Source organism: Netta rufina (assembly GCF_964035555.1).
Source record: "Netta rufina genome assembly, chromosome: 25".
In the NCBI taxonomy this organism is placed as follows: Eukaryota; Metazoa; Chordata; class Aves; order Anseriformes; family Anatidae; genus Netta; species Netta rufina.
The window spans coordinates 994,134-1,018,639 of record NC_140149.1 but is presented as its reverse complement, the minus strand read 5'-3'; the positions used below and the strand labels follow the sequence as shown (position 1 = coordinate 1,018,639).

Below are 24,506 nucleotides of genomic sequence, written 5' to 3'. Positions count from 1 at the left end.
CTCTGAGGAGGCTGTGTGAGTTTGGACAAACGGGTGAGATGTTGTGCGTCACTCTTAAAGCTGTTTGTGGCCCAGGGGGCAGCCTCTTTATCAGAAAGGGAATGTAGGCTTTGGTAGAAGCTCATCTGGTTTCTTGTGTCGTCTGCTCTAGCTCACTTAGTGCCACCCTTTCTCAGGGTTCACAACTGTAAGTGGCTCTTTGGGTCGTGGGGTAATACTGTTACAGGTACATACGTTGCTCAGAGCAAAGGGGCAGTTTAAGTGGGCAGAGGAACCATTGGAGGAATTCAGCTTTCTCTGCTGCTTCTTGGCTTAGCTCGGTGTTGCAGGAGAAGCAGGCAAGCATGCATTGAGGCAGTGTGTGCCCCTTTATGTCACATCTCCCTCCTGGGTCTTTCCTTCTCCTTAAAACAAGGTCTGCAGTAGCTCTGTAGCCCAAAGCCACCCTGATGACCTTTGCAGGACTTTGGATGGTGTTATTAATTCAGTTTTCTCCATTATGTGTTGGTTTATGAAAGGTACGTGCTGGGGATCCAAAGTTATTAGCAAAAATCTGCGCTCTGGTAACACAGTGCTAATACAAAACCACGCCAGCTACACTGAGCTCTAAATAGTATAATAAATGTGAACATCTTGGGTAATGTGATTTATTATTGGCAGCATGAATAGAAAAATAATAAAACAATATAATCATTCTGCAAGAAAAATGAGTTTCTTTTATATTATTATTCATATTTGGAAACTTGTTTACAAGGCAGGAATGAGGTCAGCCTCTTAAACAGAGCTGTTGATGCCAGATCCTCAACTTTGTGCATATCAGGAGATGTAATCCCCTTTTCCCCAAGTTCATTTGTGTGGGGAATTAGGCTCCCTAGTTTCATTATCACTAATAGACCTTGCATGCGTCTAAGTGGTGCAGTGTATCGGAGTGCTGAATTGATAACTGCAACTGCACAGCTTGATGGGCAAGTCATTTTCCCGTGTGTGGCAAAGGGAGCAGCGGTGTTTGGAAACGGGGTTTGTTGGTTTAGCTCTGTAAGGCAGAAACTGAGGCAGGAGGTTTGGTGGGTCTGGGACTGGCTGGGGAGGTATCAGTGCAAGGAGAGCTTCGGGTCAGAACTGAGGGGTATCTGAAATGCTGCATGAGAAAGAGGCAGCGTTTAAATGATTTGGCTGAGAGGGAAACTGAGGCACAAGAGGTTGAGGCAGCCGACCTGGGGTAAGGCTGTCAGCAGGACCTTGGGCTCCATCTGGGGGTGGTCCCTTGGGACGTGCACCTGGAGTGGGTTTTCGTATAGCGGTGCTGCTGCCAGTGGCCCCTCAGGCACCTTCATTTCTTTCCCTGCCAGTTACCTGTGCAATTTCCTAAGATTCTCCTGCTCTTTCCAGGGATAAAAGGACCCAGCACCTTCCCCTTGTAGCGCATGGTGCATCCAGCAACTTTGCAGACAAAAGGCTTCATCCATCTTTTGATTTTGCCTTCCACTTCTTGCCCAGCACAGCAGCATTTAACAGAGACAGGGCTAAGCAACACTTATTTTCCTCTTTATTTTGCATCAGCCCAGCTGTACTCAAGACCAATTGGATTTTCCATTACTGCAGCAGGTTACGATCCTCTGGTTACTTTTCCTGTAATTTTCATGTTTGCCTTTTAATATTTCTTATGAGATTGAAAGCTTTGGATAAGAGGTGGTAAGCTTTTGCTCAGCATGTTACAGAGGAACTACTTGAATTTGAATGATGTGCGAGGAGGGTTAAGAGATACCGGGGCTTGTATCTGCTTTAAGGCTGCACAGACGAGGGGAAGAGATGGAGCTGAGCACAGGGAGGCTGCAACTGTGGAAAAGCATTTCTTAAGGCCCAGCAGTGCTAAATCTCTGTGCCTTTATAATGACAGCTTCTGCTACCATCAACATCTCCCATGTTTTTCAGTAAAGTAATTCTTCTGAATGCCTTGTATATAGATAGATAGATTTTTATAGAGATTTATTTATTTATTTATTTATACATATATATCTCTATCAATTGTCGGCTGGTATTACAAAGCGTATAAAGCAAATCTCTGGCTTCTGTATGTTCAGCTCAGCTGGGATCACGTAGCAGGTAGCTTTGTGAGAACAGACATGAGCCAAAAAACACCATTTCCCCTTTGTGCGGGGGACTCTTAGGGCACTGTTACATATTCATTACTGCTTGAATAGATGTGGGATGCTGCTGGTATCTGTGGGATTTCAGGTAATTCCTGGGTGTTTTGGGAGAGAATAAGTGTAACTGAGCATTTATGGTACCTTATTTTCCTTCCTATGAAAAAAAAAGGCAATAAAAAAAAAATGCTTCAACTGCTGTTGAAGGCTGCTGCCTTCCCAGCCCCTGCATCCCCCTGGAAAAGAGGAGCTTTAGGGAACTTGTTTTTAACAGAAAGTTAGATCAACGCTGCCAATGATACTCAGCTAAACCCACCTCCTGTGGCCTTTCTCAGCTGGTGGCCGAGACCAGTATTCCACTTAGCTGGAGTCACCAAGCCACAAAGGGATACGATGCCAGCCTGCAGAAAATTTCTACTGTGGGACCCAGATATTGCATTTAGATGTAGCTGCTTTCATTAGTTGCCTACTTTATAGCACTCATCAGTCTTTTTCCCCTGCCAGAAAGTCTCAAATGTGCTGAGGAATATTCAGACCTCTTTTGGCAAGCGTCAGAGATAAGTGGATAATAAAACACACCTTGAAAATATTCTCCCTCCTATTATTAGCCACTTTCTTATTATACTAGCAAAGAAAGAAATCCAGTTATGGAGCAGTACACTTCCATATCGTCAGTTTGTGTCCAGACACTTGCAAGGAAAGACTTTCAATAAAATTCTCACTATTGTTTGTTGATTGGCTCCATTAATCAGTTGTTCATAGCCTCAGCTACATATTTCCATGAGTGTGTGCGTTGAAATCCCCTCCTCCCCACAGCCTCCTTGCTCCCAGGAAAATGCCTAACCCACGGCTTCGGCAGGAATGCAAAGATACCTGCTCTGTTTTAGAGGGAACAAAAGCTCCCTGGAATAGCAGCTGTTATTTACTCCTCTCTCATCAGCAGATTTGACCTAATTTTGGTCTGCCTAGCCTTTGTTTCAAACACCTGGCTGCAGCCTCGCCAGCGGATCTAGCTGTTGTAGGGCAGCTGGTTTGGTGTGGTGGGGACGGGGTGGAGACAGCCAGTGCCCGTGCCTGCAGCCTGGCTGTCGGACTGAATGCACACAGCTGAACAGATCCCACACCTGCTGGCTTCGCTTCTGGGAACCCCACGAGAAGCTTTCTTTAGTACAGTGGCATGCACGCCTCGCAGAGTCGGACAGGTACATGGCACACATGTGGCAGTTGGCAACCGTATTGCTGGTGGTGACTGTTGGCTTCTGGTCAGTCCCATCGAGCTCAGTTCATCTTGGGTGACAGCACCTTGCTGGCCACAGTGGCTCTTGTCAATATGCCCAGGCTTTCTCCAGTGAGCCTGGTTACATTGCTCACTCCCTTGTGCATCATCCCATGTGGAAGGAGCTATTGCCTTAACCCCAGAAGCTGCCCAGCTCTCTCCAGTGCTGCCTGGATGAATGCAGCCACAGATTTGTTATGGCTTTCCATTTAAAATAGCCTACAGCCCTTCTGTGCTGGCAAGGAGGCAGCCAGGAAGAGAGATGCACTGATGAGAAATGCAGGACCCCAAAATTCATTTTTCAAAGATGGCAAGCAAGGCTGGTGATTTATCTGCTGTCACTCTGGTCCGAGCAAACCTTCCCCACCAGGTGAGCGGCGTAGGAAGGGTTGCTCAAAATACAAAGGAGCTCTGCCAAGCTTCCCCACCTAGGGCTGACGTTTATTTTGAGCCATGGCAGTAATTAAAAGCGCTGACTTAAAGAAATAAAAAATAAAAATAAATAAATAAAGCACACACGCAACCCTGACCCTCTCTCTTGCACAACCTCTCAAGTCCATCAGTCAGTTTTCCTTTCCTACCTGCTCGAGTTTGCTGTGAATTTTCACACTGGCTCCCTCTGTCATCTCTGTTGATTTTTTGCCTTCAGCTGGGGACATTTGTCCCCAGGGCTCACCATCCACCAGCAGATCTCTGTTGGCTTTAGAGAAACCTTGGGTAGCATTGGGAAAGGTGCCGTGTGTGGGCACAGCAGGGCAGTTCCTAGAAGCAGGGTGTTCTGGCTGGCACTTGCGATGCACTCCTCCAAGCCCTTCAGGGAGTCACCTCCAGGGGTGACTGCAAGCATTTCTGGCAGAAATTTCAAGGGGGGGGGGGGGGGAGGGGTGACTTCTCTCTTTTCTGCTTGTAATGTTGAATCATGAAAAGGTCTGGGGTTTGGGGAGGTCACGGCCAACACATTGGACTCTTAATATTAAACGCGGTCTGCAGTTGTTCCCCAGTGCTGAATTAATGGCCTGGCACTAAAATCAGGGCTCTTTGCTCCTATGCTATCAGAGAAACTGTGCCAGCCCCTGGTCTGTCATAACACATGGACACTGCTTCCTTTCAGGCTCCTGGGGTGGGAGCTCCGTGAACCGGGGCTGCAGTCCTCATCAGTTCCCCTGGGTCCTCCCTGCTCAGCAGCTTGGCTGGGAAATCACTCAGAAAATTCAAGATGTTGACAAACAGGGGTGGTAGTTCTCCGTTCCTGTTGTACCTAACAAATAATGGGAATTTTTGGATGTATATGTGTGGGTTTTTTTAACTAAAAATTGGAAAAATTAATCATCTGCCACTGCATGGTCTAAGGAACCTCTGGTAGAAGATTGGAGATGGTGGCCATGGACTCCAGTCAAATTTTAGATTATTTTAACTGCATCACTTTTTCCTAAATCCCTTTCTTTTTCCCCCTATTTTGCAGTTTCAGGTGGCTGAGTCATTCTTGACCTCCCACCTTGAATTCTCATGTTTAAAGAGCCACTGTGCTCTGCACCAGAATCAGTGCAGCTCACGACTAGGTAAATGAATCCCATAGACAGGCGATTAGCAGCACTTTGGGACCCTTCTGAGTGTAAAGAAGTTATATAAGTGCAAGCAGTTATCTTGTCATTTAACTGGTGAGATGAATGGGCTCTTTAGAAGGACCCAATAGGTATGGATAGTTACTGCTATTGAAAAGCTTCCACCCGATGCTTGGTTTAATTACAAAAGCTATTCCAGAAGCAAGTTCCTGAAGATCTCCTTTCTTCTTCCTCTGTGTCAGCACAACCCAGAATCAGGTTGTGGCATTACAGCTGAATGCCAGAAATGTCAGTGTTCAGCATCCATCCACACCCAGCAGAAGGGACAGCCTGGCGGTACGCGTGTGAGGAACAGCCACGCACACGGTGCATTTACTGACTGAAGGAAAGTTGCAGTTATGGGACCTGTCCCTGCCCTCCCCTTTGGCAGTTTGTGTTCCCAAAGCTGACTTCGGGTCTTTATTACTCCACTCGGTCAAACATCTTGAACAACCCTGTAATTTCTCATCTCTTTTAATATAATGAAGCATGTGAGGTACTTGTTAATTTATTAATGCTCAGATCACTTTTATTAATGCTCTTAATGTGCCAGTGATAGGGCTAGGATGGGGAGAGGGGGTTGTTTTTAGATAAAAGAACGGCAATATTTTACTCTGAAAAGTAATACAAAACACTGTGAAAGTCATGATAAATCATGTGCTTGACATCACTGCAGCTGTGATTGAAATTAATGGGAGCTGCGAGGCTAAATTCCCCATCATCTCTGGCAAATCTCAACTGGAGTTTGTGCTCTCCATTGTGTGCATTGCCGCGTGGCAGCGTTGATCCGGCATTCCTGCGCTCGTTCTTCATGTGAAAAGGGCCCTCAAGCAGGCTGTAAACTTTATGACATGATGGAACAAACTGGAGCTAAAACGCAAGCTTTTTGTCATGACCAAACGCAGCCACTTCAGGGACTCGGCAGGGACGACCGCCTGCACAGGAAGGGGAATGCGAGGCAGCAAAGCCTGCAGCCACTTGCGAAATATGCAGAGCAGCAGAGACGGTCTGAAGCATGGCAATAACCGTGGAGTTGCTCTCCTGACTCTAATAACCCAAATGTTCAAGGTGCCGGCTCGTATCTCAGCTGATGCAGAGCTCCGGCAGCAGCACGGTGGGCACGCTGCTGTGCCAGTGCTCTGGAGTCGGCCAAGGCCCTTAATGAAGCATTATTTCATCGCGCCCTGCTTTTGGCATCTCCTGGCTGGGTGTGAGACAACACGGTGTAGCTAGCCGGAGAACCCAGGACTGCATGCTAACACCCGAAGGCGTGTTTCAAGCTTATCCACTTAAACACATCACTTTGTGTTTTTTTTTTTTACTTTTTCTTATTTCCTTCTTTTTCCTTTCAGAAAGGTGCCTTCTTTGCAGGTAGCAAATTGATCACAGGTGGCATATTGCCAGATCCTGCTATGCCCGTGGCTGCCGTAAAAAAATTAAGACATCAACTTGTGCAAAACTGCCTGTAATGAAACACCCCCGCTGTTTCCTGCAATGAGTGTGAGGCGTGACGTTTTTTTTCTCTTTTCCCCTCTCTCTTTTGGGCACATGCTCCCTTACTTTTAATGGTCTGGGGGTTTAAGACCTCTTTGATTGCATCTGTCAGAATGTAGCTTCTGTGCAGACTCCTTGATATTTGCAGCGGGTGTCAGGACTCACCTGAAAGAGACACCTGTGGCGCCATCCTTGAAAAGCCCTGGAGACACGTGGAGCAACAACAGCAGCAGATTTTTCCATGGGCTTTTGAAGCCATTCTTAGCCAGGAACAAGAGCAAGGCTAAGCAGAGAGGGCAGAAAACAGAGCAAATGCAGAAGCCGATGAGGAGAGCTCTGGGGTCCCAGCACCCATCTGCTCTGCCTGGTTCCCCTGGGGGGGGGGGGCTGACAAGTTTTTGGAGATGTTTTCACATCTCTCTCCTGTAACCACCCTGTGCATGTGTAGTATAGATGTTTGAGTACACTTGCACGTATGGAATTAGGATTTTCCCCCCATAATATCAGTTAAGTTGATAGCAGATTTTGTCTTTTTTTTTCCTTTCCCACAGAAAAAATATATATTTTTTAGCACAGGCTTTCAGCAGGAACTGCCTGCTTTCAATCAACCATTTGAGCATATCAGGGAAAGAACATTGCTAATTCTGGCCAAAATTTGATGCCGTGTTTAAACCAAGGTTTCTTTGCTCTTGAGACCTACCATCTTTCCGCAAAACACTTGCAGAAAAACTGTTGATGTAGTAAAATCTTCAGCGCCTCCATTTCTTTTTGCTGAGCTTTCTCATAGAAGCAAATTTCCCAACTAGCTGTAAATGTTCATTCCTTTCCCCTGTTCATGAATTATCCAGTGCTATTCCAGCGCCTCGTGGCAGAGATCAGTCAGTGAATAGGCACTGTCATGAAGCACTCCAGAAGTGTAATTAATAGCTCAACCTGCAGAAAGAGCTTAAATTTAGAGCTGCGAACTCTTGTGCACTCTTCAGAAGCTCAGCCTGGAGCGTGGGCTTCGTTCTCTGCTGCGTCTGCCGGGTGACCTGGGATGTGCAGCTCTGCTCCTCTTCCTGGGCAGGGTCTGGATAAATCTTTGTGTGAGCTCACAGCAAGAAAATAGCAAGGATTTCTTCTAACTCAAGAAAAATAAGTGTTTCATGAGAGGAGCATCGGGTGGGATTTGTCCCCCTTTATTATGATTACCAGATGTGGCTGTTGCCTCCTCCCCTCGTCCCAGCGTGTGCTCATTTGACACGAGCTGTCATTACCAGTGCAGCCTTGCCAGGTCAGTGCTGTGGCACTGGAGCTGTCGGGAGCTGCTAATGCATCGGCTGCTGCGGTTCCCGCTGCTCACAGCCGTCCTGCGAGGATGCACATTGCTTTTTCTTGGGGGCGGCTTCATGACACCAGTGACCCATCGCACAGAAGGCAATAGATAATAAATCCCAGCTCTGGGGAGCTCGCTAGCTGTGAGGAGGGCAGCACAAACACGCCTGGGTTTCTTTCCCCTCCTCATCCCTTGCACTGGTCCTGTCCCTGTTACGTGCTCCTCATAAATTGCATGGAAAACATACAGTTAGGGAAATAATCCTTTCACCAGGCCAGCTGAGAAAAACAGCTGTAATTAAAAACAGCGATGCATTGTATTTCTAGCATTTGTCTTTATTCCCTGTCAGGCTGCCAAAGACCAGGCAAATTAATATGTTACAGGTGGGATTTAGTTTTAATATTGTGACAAAAGTCTACTGGGCTGTTGGGCTTCTTTTCCCACCATCTGACTCGATGGTCCTGCCCTCTTGCCTTCATTAGTGTGAGACAGTAAGGAAAATTATAGTATAGCCCACTCAAGGCAGCTGTATGGAAAGGTTTTTTTTTAAAGGCAGAAGTAAATAACAGTGACCTGGCAATTTCTGGATCATTGTTTATTCCAGTGCTAAATGCAGAAGCCACAAACCTGTTAAACTGTAGAAACATAGAAACCTGCTATAAGGGAGATTAAAAACAGCTAGCCTTTGAAATATTTTTTTAAAAAGGTAATGCATGCAGAATTGTTTGTTGTTCCTTTCTGCTGCTTTTAACTCTCCCTTCTGTAGTATCGTGCCTACCCAAGGTGGAGGGAAAGGGATGCTTGATCTGTGGAGGGACATACCCATGCCATTAGCTTAAAAACCTTGTGCTGCGATATCAGCTCAGAATACACAGAATGGGGTGATATTATTCGATTTCACAATGCCAGTCACTAATGGACAAGCACAGGGTGGCCGTGGCTTCTGGTGGCCAGGAGAGGTGGGCGAGGAGCAGGTTTATGGGCGGTGGCTGCCTGCTAAACCTCCTTTGGCTATGGGAGCAGGAGCTGAATCTTGGAAAATAACGAAGCGGAATTCATTCTGATTTAAGTACCTTTTTAATGCTTAAACGCACGAATTATCTTCCCGTTAATTGGGGAATTTGAAATATCAGTGAGCATACGCACAGCCTTACCTCGTTTTGCCCACGGCAGAGGGTTGAGGCAGAGCAGGTGGGGGAGCGGAGAGGGGGTGGCTGGAGATGCTGCGAGCTCAGCTGCAGCAAGGGGCACGCTGTGGAGCGGTGCCCGGTCCAGGAGGTGCAGGCAGCGATGCCCTCAGCCTCCTCCACATCTCTCTGCCAGCCCTGGCTCCCTGGCAAGCTTCTCTGGGAAGTCGCCCTTCATTCCAGGGTCCACAGGTCTGGTGAGGCAGGTGAGCGGGAGGTCTCGCTGTCTTCTCCAGGGAACAGGGAGGAAAACCACAGCTCAGGTGGTGTCTCTGCTCGAGAAACTCATCTGCAGAGTTAAGGGGCTCATTTCCAAGAGGGGAACCAGGGTCTGTCTTACCCTTACCTCACCTTCTTGTAAAAACCCTTTTATTCCAGCTCCTGCCAAGGCTTTATTGCTTTGTCTGCTGGGAGGGAAGGAAGATCCTGGTTCCTCCCATTGCATCCTTCTTACAAACCCCGCTCCTCCTCCTTGCTGAAAAGAAACAGTTCCCATGGCTGGAGCTGATGTTTCTCCCCATTCCCATTGCTGTGGATGGGGTGGCACCACTTGTTTCCCCTGACCCAGCGAGCGTTTCCCACCAGCTCTGCACCGTGACTTGGTATTGCCACTGGGCTGCAGTGGTGAGAAGGCAGTTAGTGGCAGCGCCCCGATCCGCTGTAGCTCACTTGGTTTTACTGGAGTCAGGGCCAGATTTTGATCTTGGTTGGAGGGGTGTAAATCCTCGCTTGGCTTCAGCAGAGCCGATCCAGGCTTTACAGTAGTGTGAGCGAGATAAGAGTCCTCTGCCGTCCCTTCCTTCCGCCCGAGCCCAAACCCTTGGAGAGCCTGAGTCAATATATACTCCCAGCCTTGTAAATCTATACATGAACTTGACCACTGTTTCCCTAGGGTAATGCAAATCACTATGGCATTCTCCCCCCCCACCAACCTCTCTCTCTCTCTCCAGAACTGTCGCAGGAAAATATAAATCTAAGCATTAACTGGAGCTGCTGGCCCGGAGGGTGTCATAAAGGCTGGAAGAGCGGCTGCAGCGTGCCCTGGGAGCCAGGAGAGTTCCCCGAAAGATCAGGGGATGCTGGGGAGGAGGAAAGGAAAGCAGCTGGCAGCAGTGCTGAGGCTCAGTGGAGCCAGGTGCTCCTGCTGCTGCTGGACCCACAGAGGAGGTTTTGCTGGGCCCACAGAGGAGGTTTTGTCCAAACACTGATTTAACCAGCGCGAGGCATGGCCTGGACCAGCTCCCTCCCAGTGACTGGGTGCTGCTCCCAGCTGAGGAGTGATACACGGGAGCAAACCTCTCCTGTCCCTCATGCCTCGGTTTCCCCTTCTCTCCTGGTCTGCCAGCTCCATTGAAATAGAAAACTCCCCATGGCATAAGGGAGAGGTTGGTGTCTGGGTTCTTTCAGCAATCATGCCCCCAGCAGCTGGGGCTGAGCAGAGCTGTGCGTTTCTTGCACATCTGCTAAAAGCCAGTGTCCCGGGGATCTGATCATGTTCCAACCTCCCATTGCTTTTTACACTTCTCCACCCAAGTGGGCGCCATGGCACATCACCATTTGCCCTCACTCCAGGAGTTGCTCTGAACCAAACATCCCTAAACCCCATGGGCAGGCTGAGCGGTGCATCCTATGCATTTTGTTCCAGCAGTGTTTCGGCAACCTTAATTTACAGACGGGCTCGGGGTGGGATTTCCTCCATCCTGGGGCAAGGCACTGAAGGCTTGCAGGGACTATGAAGTGAACATGTCTTCCTAACCTCAGGCCTTGCTGGTCTCCGATCTGTGGCTTTGCATCAGTCGGGTCAATAGTAATTTGCCACTCTGGCTGGAGGTCCTGGTGCATAAAGCAGGATGCCTTAAGATAAGGGACGATGCATGCTAGGCAGCTTGTGACCTACGCGGAGCAAAGAGAGGGAGGAGACCATTGACAGCAAAGGTTCCCATCAGTGGTCTTCCCAGTGAACTCTTGCTATCATAAAAGCCATAATAGCTCCGATCAGCCCAATTAGCTCGTGCTGCCATCTGTATTTGGAGTTAATAATACAGCAGAAATTAGCACAGCCTAGGAGGGCATTGAAAAGTATGTTTGTTTGTTTGGTAAAGAACTATTTCTCCCCATTTTTACGTAGATTAATAGCTGAGCAGAGACCTTGAAAGGTTAAGAGCTTGCATCCTGGTTCATATTTTCTCGCTGTTTAAAAAATCCCCAATTCATTCAAGTCACAGCTTTTTCTGCAGCTAAAGCAGTTTCCCGGAAGAAGCTGTCACGCAGGCTCACAGTTATGTAAATGCGATAGTTATTTCTGACACTGGTAAATAATAGTTCTGCATGCACCGACACTGTTTTCTTACCTTATCATGCCAGGTCTCGAGCCATGATTTAGATGTTTGCAGCTTATTAGCATTTTTTGGACTGTGGCAAGCAATTTGTACATTGCATTTCAATCTTATTTTGTGCACACGAAAGGGGAAAAAAGTGATTAGCGTTCTCTGCAAAGAAATGTCTACTAAATTGCTGTTCTGATCAAGGTAAATCAAGCCATCCAGTCTAATGATCTGGTGTCATCTGTGAGCCAATCATGCCCGAAGCTATTCCACGTTCCCAGGGAAATTAAGACCTCATGGCTTTGTTTGTTGGTGGCAGTGTGGTTGGTGTTTTTGTTGTTGTTGTTGTTGTTGTTGTTGTTTGTTTTGTTTTTGTTTTGTTTTTTGTTTTGTTCCCCTTCTGCATAGGAAGACCTTTTTTCCTACAAAATAGGTAATCCTCAACCAGAGAGAATAGGATCTGGCCTCTTTCATCAGGAGATCTCAATGCATGATAGGGTTAAGCATGTTAGGCATGTTAAAAGAAAAAAAAAAGGCTCTGCTGTGCTCAGATTAAATATCATCCTCGAGAGAGAAGCTTTGCTCCTGGCACAGGTGGGGTAAGGAACCAAAAGCCTTGAAGCCTCTGCTTTTCCTTGCCATTCTGCCTAGCTAGTGGGTGCTCTTTTATGCCAAGTTTTTGTGGGTGCACCCAAAGGTTGTTCAGCCAAGCGGGAAGCGCCTCTGCCTGCTACCAGACTTTTGCACTTTTGCCATCCCTGGGAGAAGTTTGTCTAAGCCATACTTAATGGCCTGCAGTGATGGGGGCTGTGTAAAGCTGGAGGCTGTGCCGAACCATTCTCTTCCATATAAAGTTTTTTCTCATGTCTTTCCTAACTTTTTCTTGCTGCAACTTAAGCTCATTATTCTTTATCCTATCTGCTGTGGACATGGAGACTAGCTCTCCTCCCTCCTGACACCGGCTTTTTATGTTGGAAGATTATTCCTGTGGCTGTCCTCAGCCGTCTCTTCTGCAGACAAAACAGCCCCAGTTTGCTCACTCAGTCCTCTCTGGTGCTGTTTCCTCCTCCTCTAGGCATTGTCACTTTGTCACTGCTGTCACCTGGACACTCATCCCCATCTCCTTTCATGTGCGGTGTTGCAAACCAGGCTGCTACTTTATCAGAGCTGCGCAGAATGCAAGGATTGCTTCGAGGCTCTTACAGGTCCTACCTGACTGTGTGCAAAGAAAGAGCAAAGTCTTCAGAGGGGAAAAGATACCCTGAATCCTTCTGCAGCTTGCGCTGGAAAATGCTGCATGTACTGGAGGTAGTCATGAGACTCTGCACACGTAGCACTGGGAAAGACCTCCTGGGGCATGTTCAGTCCTCTCCTCTCTCAGGCAGCCACCTCTCATGACCGTGTTTGCGTACTTCCCGATGTTTGTACTAAAGCTAATTAAAATCCTAGCTAGCATCACACAGTGGTACTCTCAAGATGCTCTTCCGCCACTTCATCCTTGTTACAGTTCAAACACTCAGTTTCCAGACCAAATCTGCTCACATGGCAGCAGAGATCCAGCCAGGACTAGCTCGTGGCCCTCATCTCATCCCTTTGATGAAAAGAAAGGGAAACGCTTTGGTAATCAAGTACAAGGAGTTTGCATGAGGACACCTGCATCCTCTAGCCATATCATCCCTCTGGCAGGGGCAAAAGCAATATTGACTCGTAGCATGAAGTGCTCGGCACAGCCTCTGGCATCGCTCTAGCCTGGGCTCCTTTCAAACTCTGCAAGGCTTACCTCCAGCTGGGAAGGAGGAGCTTGCTGCTAATTATTTGAGATGAGGGTTCCTCGTGCAGCCTGGCTGTCCTGTGAAGTTCAGTTCCATCCTCCGTCTCCCCCCAGCACACCTCCCACCAGCTTTTCTTTTTTCTTGGTGTTAGGACCACCTTGCACTGACCTCAAGGCAGTTCGCTCAGCTGGCAGCAAAGCTGTGTGTTAAAATCACTGCCTTCCTCGCCTCCGGTGCTTGCATGCCCGGCACCCTTTTTGTAATTATCTCCAGTCTGACTGCTCATTTCCACCAGAACTTTAAACATTGTTCCTTTTTATGTAGCGCAGCTTTTAATTTCCCTCCCTAACAGAAGCGATTGTTTATGTTGTAAATGCCACATTAGTCCCTGTGAAATGGAGATGGAATTGATTTTCATTTCAGAGATTTCACAGCTTGCCCCAGAACTTTCTGCTTGATTGCTGGTGCTCAGAGAGGCACAGGGCTTCGAGTCAGAAGCGGTGCGTGCAATGTGGTATTCAAAAATACGAGAATCATACTTGAAAGATAGATCACACTGCTTTGCCTGCTGGTAATTTGACGGCCATCTCGGAGAGTTTACATCTGAAATTCTGCTACCCTGCTTGCCTTTGCAAGCTGTGGATCAAGCCCGCAGGACATCCCATCATTGTCCCTCTGCTTCCCAGCTGTGAGCACAGGGTGAGGTGCACCCAAGCCAGCCTGGCCCCGTGGCAGCCAGCTCCCGTGGCTCTTGGGCTGCTTGGGCTTGTACCAAGCCCTTGGACCCAGCCGTTCCACCATCTGGGTGGGTGAGTCCATCAGGTCACTGGCTGTTGCTGGAGTCAACACTGAATCCCCAACAGCCAAGTCCCATTTTCACACAGGCAAATAAGGGGAGTGTGGACTGACTGTGAATTGCGTGTGACCATTTCGTTTGCTCCCTGGTTGTTCTTGCAACGCACTCCGGCTCTGTTGCTCATGTCAGCAAGGTGCGTGAAGGCATCTTGGAAGGTCTCTGGGGATATGGGAGCCACCCACGTCAGCAGTAGTAGGAGCCCTGCCTGGTTTACAAGGTGGGAGGACACCTTTCCATCTCAGGTACCAGCCAAAGAGGGGGAGTTGTACGAGGTCATGAGGTTTTTCTAGTAAGCTGGCACCTGAGCTGCGTAGAAGCCTCTCTCTGTCTCTGTCTCCTGCTGTAGCTCTTTCCCTTAATGAACCACTCATGTTTAATCACCCTGAGCCCATGTATCAAAGGCAGACCCATTTTGCAAAGGGAATGCGTATGCCCTCAGCGATATCACAGTGAATCATTTGCGAGCAACCCAAAGGCTGAAATATGTGTGCATCAACCATTTCTCAAAGAATGCTACATAAAGAATCAGTTCATAAATAACTAGGCTTGAGCATGGTAAGTTCATAAACATCAGAGCCTGTTGAACAGTTTGCTGCAAATAATTCACCATTGTGGGGTTTTACAGAGGGCAAAGGAAGAAAACACCACCACAGAAATCTCCTCCCTATCACCTTTTAAGTGTATTAAGCTGGGGAATAATCTGTCCTCTTCCCAAAATGTGTATTTTGAGCAGGCTTCCTCAATTTGAGTGCAGATATGAACTCCCCTCTAGGCAATGGAGCAAGATATAGTTATGTGCACGGAGAAGGGAGGCAGGGGAGAATTGCAAGTAAGTGGCATGAAGACAATTTGCTTGGAATGGGGAGGAAGATGTGCTCTGACAAGGATAGATGGAATGAGGTTGTTGCCAGAGAAAATCTCGAGGAGTTGTGAGCCAAGCTGGGGGGAGCCTTGGATGCAGTGAGCACGCAAATCTCACCATGGTTTTGAATTCGGAAGCAACAGGGGGTGGGGAGGGAATAAAATCCAAAGAAGCTTTGTCAAGTCTGACATTCCTTTTGCATCCAAAAGTGGGTATTGATTTTCCACCCGTGACTGCTGTAAATGAGAATTTCTGTGTCACAGCTAAGGCCAGCTCTGGTTGTGTGTTTCTTATCTCTTTAAATATGATTACCTGCACTTCATGGTTTCATGGTTAAAATCATAATGAACTTTGCCAGCCAAGTCAGTCCATCGTCTCAGGCGCGTTTGAGTGCGTGATCAAATGAATTCTCTCGCTGGTTACTCACAGCTCTATCTCCAGGCTACAGGTTTATTGACTTACTGCTAATTTTCTTGTCAGGATAATTCTTCCAATCAAGATTTAAAACAAACTGGGAGGTTACTGAAGTGCTGGAGATTAAAGTCCTAATGCTTTTTGATTTGATTAAGATACCTTTGAGCATAGGTACTTGTCTGAGGGGGGCAGGAGAAGTGAGAGGACAGGGGTACAGGTGCTTGATTTTGGTCTGGTGGTTTTCTTAGAGGGACTGGGTTGTTTGTTTAGAGTAAATCCTTTCTTCCACGCCGACATCTGCTGTTCTTTATTTGCTCACAGGAGAAACTTTTAAAAAAAAAAAAAAAAAAAAAAGGAAAGAAAAGAAAAGAAAAAGAAAGAAAGAAAGATTATTCCCACTGCATCAACCTACAGGCAGCTGCTGGCTGCAATTTTCTTCAATTTCTTGCCGTGAAAAGCAAGACCGTTCATTTTGTAAGTGCTGCTTTTGTGTGTGACCTATATTTTGAAAACTGATGGGGTCACCACCTCCCTCCTCCCAACCTGTTGAACCAAAGAGTGTTTGAGATTTGTCCTAGATTGTATTTATCTGTGAGATTATTTAAAAAGCAAGGTAGCTATTACTAATAAGACACTGTTCTTCTGTTGGGTTTAGATTTTTTTCCTCCCCTTTACTCTCTTTAGAAATGAAAATCCTACTCTGGCTCCACCTGACCAGGAAAGTGCTTTCCTTCATGTCTCTGTCCTTCAAAGCTTATTTGGAAAGTACATAATCTTTCTCCATTCATCATCTTCTGACCCTTTTGTATTTTTCCCCTGCTGGTTGCTTTTAGCTTGGCTGGCAAGTTTAAGAAGATGTTGTAGCTAGTCAGGTAGTTTTGAGGATACCATATTTGTGCATATAAATACACACAATTTCAGCACTGAAGTTGTTTAATGACACGTCTCGTACCCTTTTGATGGGAGGTTGAAACCAATGCAAGCAAAGCCAGGTGAGATACAACAAGCCAGACTCATCCATGTTCAGCACTTTTTTTGGTCTTTATCAGGCTTGGGGTCTTTTTTTTCCATACAAAGTTCCTCTTTTTTTTCTTTTTTTTTTTTTTTTCTCCCTTTTAATCTCACTTTCTATTAAAAGTCTTCCCAGAGCTAATGTAATAAATTTAGATCCAAAGCCAGATGCATAGCAAAACTTTTGGCAGAGAATACTCTATCAGAAGACATTGTAAATGAAATATGCTTTCCCTTGGGGATTATTCTACAGTTTAATTTAATTTGATATTTCAAATTAAATTAATTCAAATGGTTATGCAGTTTCCAGGGAAAACAGACTTCATTTATGATGTTCTGCCACCAAATTGTTTTGCTCCTATCATATATCTTATATTGTTAACCAGGAATGATAAGTAGTGACAATGTAGGATTTTTTGTGCCCTTTGTTTTGCAATTGCCATCTTAAAGGGAACTGAAACATTTCCTTGTGCAGAGGCTTCTCTGTGTAGTTAGTCCAGCATTTCCACTGAAACCTTTTCTGGCTGAAAATTAGATGTTCATCAAAACATGAGTTTAAGAAAACAGAGTGCTTCTTTTGAGAAGTTTTTGTTGTGGATTTGTTTTGTTTTCTTTTTACAGAACTCCTTCTTTTTCTGCAATTTTTCAGTTTGCAGACGAGAAATAGTGGTTCTTTTCTTGGGACTGTGATTTTTACATGCCAGACTGTATAGCACAGGGAGAAACATCAGGAAACATGGACAGTCCAGGCTGGCTTGCCAACTAATGCCAATGGCTTGGGATTCTCAGCTTTCTGTCAAAAAGTCGAATTTTACCAAAAGCATATTCAGGAAAATCTCCACACTTTCCAAGCAGATACAGCTTTAGCCACATGCAGAATTGAGGTGGTTCTGTTGCATTTGGATCAGACCCATTGCATTTCATCCTTAATCTGCAAGAACTTGCTAAAATAAAAACCCTCAAACCTGAATGGTTCTGCCTCTGCTGGCATGCCCAGGTTGCATAGGGTTACTGATGTTGTAACAGCTCCAAAACAACTGCTTCCCAAGACCTGCATGGGCTCCCATGGGATTTCTTTATCATCATCTTATACTGCTTTTGAAGTGACTGATTTATTTAACACGGCTTTTCTGCTCCGGCTCTTATTACCCAGAGTCATCAAGGAACTTGCACCAAACTCTGAAGTACATTAAGACAAGGTAATTCAGGGAAGCGTTTGCATCTAGAAATATATGTAAGCACTTTCCTATCTGCTGGCCTGTAGAAAAGCCATTATTCTCGACAGGGGAAAAAAATATTGGTAATATCACAAGAGGCTTTGGAAGAGAACATAAAACTAGTTTCATTTTCCAGTCAACTGAGATCTAATATTTCCTATACAAGATGTTTAGATGTTTTAGAAAAAGGAGATATGTTTATTTGTCTAAAGCGACACTCTCAAAACTTCTATATTGTGCTTGTGGCTTTTTTCCCTTGTAAATGGTTTTGTAAGGAGAAATCTCTTTCTCATCCATCACAAGCAGTAGATTAGAGAAATATAAATTTCATCTAAATAGAATGGAGCTGTGAGTCTGCTAACGAATGCATGGGAGACAAATGAGGAATGTAGGATCTGTCCTGATGGGGAAGGCTGAGTGCTGAGTCAGAGACAGCCTTGCTGTCTTCCCAGTTTTGGGATTTGCCTCCTATTCAGGGGCAGGAGTCCCAGCCCAGTATGACATGTCTTCACAGATGTCTGTTTTGGGCCAATTCAAAACCATTTCATTGAAGTAGTCTGTCATGGGCAAGGGAAGATTTGTCAAAACGTATATATTTTTTCTTTTCCCCCGGAAGGGCACTGTGGTTTGTTTTTGTTTGTATGCTTTGTTTGTTTGTTTTATTTTTTTCATAACATTTTTCAGGTACAGCAAGGGCTTGTTCCAGAAAAACACGTAGCCCTAAAGCATTTTAGGGAACATGGGATTTAGATGCCCCCGTGGTCTTACAGCAAGGAGTGGAGCCAGGCAGCCAGGCTGGTGCTGCAAGCTTGTGCCTTTTGAACCATGGCGATTCCCCAGCCAGTTTGAGGCACGATGGAACATCTTCATCCCAGAGAGCACTTATATTGAAGAGTTCTCACGTAAAGAGGAATGCACAGGCAATTTTGGGGTCAGGGTTTGCAGTCAGAGTTGGAGCCCCCTGCCTCCAGTTTGCAGCTCATCTCCATCAGTGGGAGAACAGAGCCAGCAGAAGGACCAAGCACCTGTCTGCAAGAGCCACGCAGTCTCCAGACCCCGGCTTGTGCCCTTGAAAGAGGCACCTGGGCTGCAGCCTCGTGCACTGGCACATCTGACTGCACTTTGAAGGTTTTGTATCAGGATTTTCTTTTTTTCTTTTTTTTTTTTTTAACTCTTTTTTTTTTTTTCATTTGAAAGCAATTTCCTCCTCAGTGCTTCACCAGCAGCAAGGAAGGCAGCCAGGAAATCTTAACCTTGAAGCTTCAGTGCGTTGGTTTTGATTGTGTGCTTCCAGTGGTTTCAGTGCAGAAACCTTGTTAGAACTGAAGTGGCCCTTTGGACATAATCAGGGAAACAAACCCCAGTAAGTTGGCGTGACTGTGACAGTGCACAGAGCATGCCACAGTGCTTGGTGCTCCGTTGCATCTTGCTGCCGCTGTGGAGATGACAACCAGCAGTTTGCTCTTCTCAGCTCAGCCTGGGGGTTGACCTGTCAAACCATCTTCCCTCCCTCGGGACCTCTCTGTTCCTGGAAATGGGAGGTGAAACTGGGAGGCAAAGCACCGCCGCGCTGCACAATGCTTGCACGGGGACAGGGCAAGCAGCAATGGGAGCCTTGCTGCTCGGCAGTGCTGCCTGTATTTTGGCTTCACTTCTCCTCCTTGCAAGCCCCCTTTCCGGCAACGAGGCTCTGTGTGGGCCCGTGGTCTCACGGGCCATGTTTGCAGGGTCAGGCCTTTGGAAAGTAATTGCTGCAAGAGGTCCCTGTTCTCCAGCACTCCTGCTGTGAGCAGATCTGTGCATCACCTGTTCTGCTGCTGTGCGCCGGAAAAAAACATGTGCTGGAAATTAAAAACTGCAAGCAATTGCAAGAAGATGCCCTTCCGCAGCCAACCCCGAGCCTGCAGCCTGTTCGTTTTCTTTTGCCACTCATCAAAAAGTTTGTCAGGACACAATATGCTCTACAATGCCCCTACTTTTATTTCGTTCTATTTTATTTTATTTCTACAGCAGTGTTATGTCTCTCAGCAAACTCATCGTGTCAGAAAGAGATTGCTTGAGCCTGGTTCTGCTCCTGGCTGTTTTTTTTTTACTCCTGTGCAGCATCCACGAGCAGCGCGTGGGCGAGGGGCTGGGCCCTCCCCAGGTCACCATGCTCGCTCGGAAGAGCCGATGCTTGTAAGAAAAAGGAACAGATGAGGAAGGTGTGTTTGGGGGTTTACAGAGAGGAATGGAGTCGTGTGCTGCCGGAGGTTTTTCTCAAGGTTGTACAGGCATGCTGTCCGAACCCAAGGCAAGGGGAGATAGCTGATGTCTATAAACACCTGCAGAAAAGCTGTACGAATGCAAGCAATTATTCACAGTCTCAACAGAAGGGCAAGGGCTCGGCAAAAGGTGAATTCTGACCTCCAGCAGCCAAAATAATGGGAATGGGACTGGGCTTCCCAGGGATGCACACCCCCAATCGGGGGGGGGACTGCAGTAGGTGTCGGGTGCTGGGTATGGATGTTGTTGCCAGGCCCCATGGCCAAGGCAGCTGACGGTGCCTTTCGTCCCATTGCAGCTCAGTGCAGACTTTCTCTCCTCATTCTCGGGATGAATTTTGCTGTGTGTTACTGCAGTTATCTGCTTTTCTTCAAAATGAGCTGTTGCTACCAAGGTTAATTGACCACCCAAGGAATAGCCTTCAGCTGAAGGTGATGAAGAGCATTTCTCCTGTGTGTCTTCGGGTGAGGTGAAGCCAAGAGGAAAGGCAATTCTGCACACCCAGGTCCTCAAAGGTGGTTGAGCTGCTGCTCAGCTGGCTTTGGGGTCACACCTGCTGAGTAGGACAGCGTGAAACCCTGCCCCAAGCAGAGCAGGGTCCCATTGCCCTGACCTGGGGAGCATCAGCTCTTGCTGCTTACATACATCAGCGCAGCTAAAACCTGCGATCTACAAGGCCATTTCAACATGGTTTCAAAAGCCCCTTGGGGATAAGGCTGCTAACCCTTAAGATGGTTTAGGAGTTATTGATGGAATAACCTTTGGGGACCAAGGCTTGTCTTTCACAGAGGCGAGGAAGAAATTGTTGTTTAAATAACCCCCCGGGGACTGGAACTGGTGGTGACCCAGAAACAGTTTAGTTTTTATTGCTTCCCACAACTTCCTCAGGCTAAAGCTGTCTCCAGTAGGAGAAAACCAGGTCGTTACTGGGGGAGTGAGCAGATTAGCAGATGAGAGCAGAAGCTTGACAGAGTTGAGCATCCAGGAGGCAGGAGTTGCGACAGCTAAGCAGAGCTCATCCCCTTCTCTTTTCTTTTACTTTCAATGTCCCCATGACCTGAAGCCCTTTCCCAAGTAATGCTTTCATTGGTTAATTTTTCATATCATTGTTTTTGTAACTCGGGTTAAAAACAGATGTTGACTCCCCCCTGGATGACAATTCCCGTTTTGGTTGATCTGATACTCATCAGAGCCAAGCTAATTACTTCAGCTGGTGGTTGCTCACTGGTCAGGCTGGTGTCTTCCAGCCTGGGTACCTGTGAGTGCTGGAGGTGTTGGAGGTAGGAGTGAGAGGGGATAAATACCCTTATTTACCCATCTCTTGGCCTACGTAGATACTGCAACCAGCTTTAATTATTGATTACATCAATTTAATTATTGAATTTGAGATTGTGGGCATCAACCCTTCCGTAAGGCTCCACACCAAGACCTTCACTGTCTTTTTGTGTATGCTGCTTATCACTCGTGGGATGCAGCAGCTCCAAGCTCGGCCTCGCCAGCAGCTTTGCCGGCATGAAGGGGTTTGTTCACTTGCTTTACTAATTGGATTTTGCACCGAAGGGTTCTGTTTTGGTTCCATGTAGCTGCCCCCTTGGCCTAAATTATCAGCATGGAGCCGACCCCGGGCCATCAGTACTAAAAGCACAAGCAATAGCTTCGTGGTCTCCAAGAGGAACAATGTCATATCCTATCAGGATGAGTTCTTACACTCTTCTGAACACCAGCCACAAGCAGAAAACATGATAAATGCAGTAGTGGCGCAGATGTAGGGAATAAACAAGCCTTTAGCCGCATTATTGGATTGCTAATGAGGAGAGACCTCATCAACTGCCCAGCCTTCTAATTTCTCTTGGCTACTGTTACAGCTGGTCAGGAATCGCACAAGGCATGACATTTTCTGACACAAAACAGTTCTGGGAGAGAGATGTTTCTAATGGGAAAACCACCATTCTCCCTTTCCCTCCCCTGCTTCGATTTTGGAAATTTCCTTCAGACTGGTTTCCAGTGAAAGACAAAAGTACATCCCTGGCTGCTTCTCTTGGTTGAGCTCCCAACTTTCCAGCACCTCCCATGGCTGCAGCCTGCCAACCCCGGGCTGTTTTACACCCTCCAAGGCAGTGAGCTCCCATCCACCAAAGTTGTGTTGTCTTGGAGTTTGGCCACAGAGCTCCGTTCACCCTTGCAAAGCCCAAACCACTGTGCTGTCCCCCTGGCAGGAGTTTCCCTCCCCACCTTGCGAACTCGGCAGTGCCCGTCCTGCAAACCGTACATGGCCCTGCAGCTGCGCGCGTGCTCCCAGCTCCTGGCACCAGCAGCACCTCGTGGAGATCCACTGCTTGCCCAGTGATGTCTCAGTTCACAGACTAATTAAAGTTCGTGTCACACCAGGAAGATGTAAAGTGCTATCCGAGTGTGAGATGTTATTATTTTAAGCTTCCCTTCTTTTCCTGAGGCGCAGCAACTCCCCAAATCCCAGCTGGCACACCACATCCAGCCACAAAACACCACTAATTGGGTGTTTCTCCTGTTGACCTCATTTCTCAAGCAGACTTTGGCTTTTTTTTTTTTTTTTTTTTGCCAAGAGAGACCAGAAGCTAGATAAACAGAAACCAGCCATTCGATGCATGTCATGGCCAATGCTTGGCTCTACCTGTCCTCAGGAGCCTGCCCTGTTTCCAGGAATGGCCGTGCTCTTCTTCCCCAGCCATCCTCCATTTTACAGACACAAGGAAATGAGGGGTGGAGTGAGGGGAGAAAGGAGACACCAAGGGCCGCGTGATGTTTTTGGAAGAGCTCTCAGACCTCTGCTCCGTCCCACCAACAGCTGACAAGAAGCAAGCAGTGAAGGCTTTTTCCCTCGCTGCCCAGCTCTGACTGCCTTCAGAGCTGAGCATAAGCTGGCCTTGTTCTCCTTGCTCCCATCCAGCAGGGTGGTGCTGGCTGCAGCTAACACTGCAGAGGGGACCTTCCAAAGGCCAACATTTTGGAAAGTTTTGGGTGTGAGGGCGAGCATCCTTCTCATAAGGAAGCGAATAAGGACACGACCTTGGCATTGTCCCGTCTCGGCAGAGCAAGCACCTCAAAGCAGATCTCAGACACGGATCTGTAAGATGGATCTTGCACCCAGTGCATCCAAGACGATTAATGCTGGTGGAGGACATGGCCAGCAAGGCATTATCAAGTCTATTTTCCTTAAGATGTTTTACTGTAACAAGATTTGGATACTGAGAAGCATCTTTTGTGCCTTCAAAAGATAAGGTGACTTGTGCTATAAATGCTACACAGCTCAGCCTGGTATAAATCCCACTGATGAATGCATCAGGTTCATTAGAGCTGGCTTTGTCCAAGTCTCCACGACCTGGTTTGCCTCACAAGGAATTGAGCAGCATCCCATTAATTCCTTAATTGTCTGGTGTTACTGAGGAGGTGCCTCCTCCAGGAAAGCTCGGTGTCACCTTGTGGAGGTGGCATTTGGAAAGCTCTGCCTGGTGTTCTCTCAGTGGCTCTTTTTCTTCCTCTTCACTCATATTTATGAAAACCTATTTTATTGTGTTCCTCGGATTCTGCCCCATCTGCCTTCCCTGGCATTAATCAATTGTGTTGTTTCCCCCGTAGCGTTCATTACCTCCTTAAAAATGAATGCAGAGAGAAAACACAATTAGATGCTGCTTTGGTTAAATAATACCTTGAAAAACAGAACAAAGGCTCTAAAAATAAGGAGAGAGTGAAAATCACACAGTTTGAACTAATGATGGAAATTACCTCAGGTTAAGTTGGATTTTAAATCAGAGGTTTGGGGGGATTTTAGTTTTTCTTTTATTTCCAGTGAATTATGACAAATATAGAGGCCTGCTGGATGGATGATTAGATTTTTTTCTCCCATCCGCATTGAAAAATGAAATATTTCTGTAATATTAAATCCGTCAAATTGATCAAAGTGCAGTGTCAAAAAATGTTGTAAGCGCTTCTTCTCATCCAATCCCCTTAGCAGCTGCAAACCAGAGACCTTTTCATATCCCTTTCTGGAGATGGTTGGAGGTTACCTTTGCTGAAAGCATCAGTGCAAGAAATGAGTCTGGGTTTCTCCATCTAATTCCCATAGCGGTGACTTACACAAAGGCGGTGGATTTGGCACGTAAAATTAAAATACGTTGTCCTCAGCTTTGCAGTTTTGTCTGTACATGTGTCCGTAATCTGTCCTAATGTCGCCTTTTCCCTCCTGCCTAATGGTGGGGTCAGGACTAGGGTAGATCCGACAAGAAAAGGCGGTGGGAAAGGGCTGGTTCAGCTTCTCTAGTTCAGCTTTCTAAGTAAATGATGGCTGGTTTATTGGTATTTCCCCTCCTTTCTTGTTTTTCTTTCCCCTGCTTACTTTCACTGGAGGACAAGAAAACCTAACAAAGCAGCAACACCAAATATTTGGCAGTTGTTGGAGGAAGCTGGCACGGAGTGTTTTTGACCGTTCAGGAAGGTTGCGATCTGGAGTATTGCACTGCAAGAAAAATGCAAAGAAACCCGGGAAAGAGCAGGAGAAAAGAAAGATGTTTAAAAGCTGTCAATGAGTGGGAGCTGAGTGCATTGGGCTTTGCGAAGCCTAGGAAATAAGGGCAGACGTCATGGTCTTCTTCGAGGAAAGAAGTTGTTATAGATTAGATGCTGAACAGTTGTTTTCCACTCAGAGCAGTGGAAAGATGAGAAGAAAGCAACTTCTTTTCAGAAAGAAAGATTTATGTTTGGTTATCAAAGGGGAGTAAAATGCTTTCTG

At 46.7% G+C, this 24,506-nt stretch overlaps 1 protein-coding gene across 1 annotated transcript in view; it reads left to right on the top strand.

The window, feature by feature from the left end:
• Positions 1-24,506, top strand: part of KIRREL3 (kirre like nephrin family adhesion molecule 3) — a gene marked incomplete at its 5' end in the record, with an annotated part of 321,389 nt that overhangs the window by 109,914 nt on the left and 186,969 nt on the right. The window lies entirely within an intron of this gene.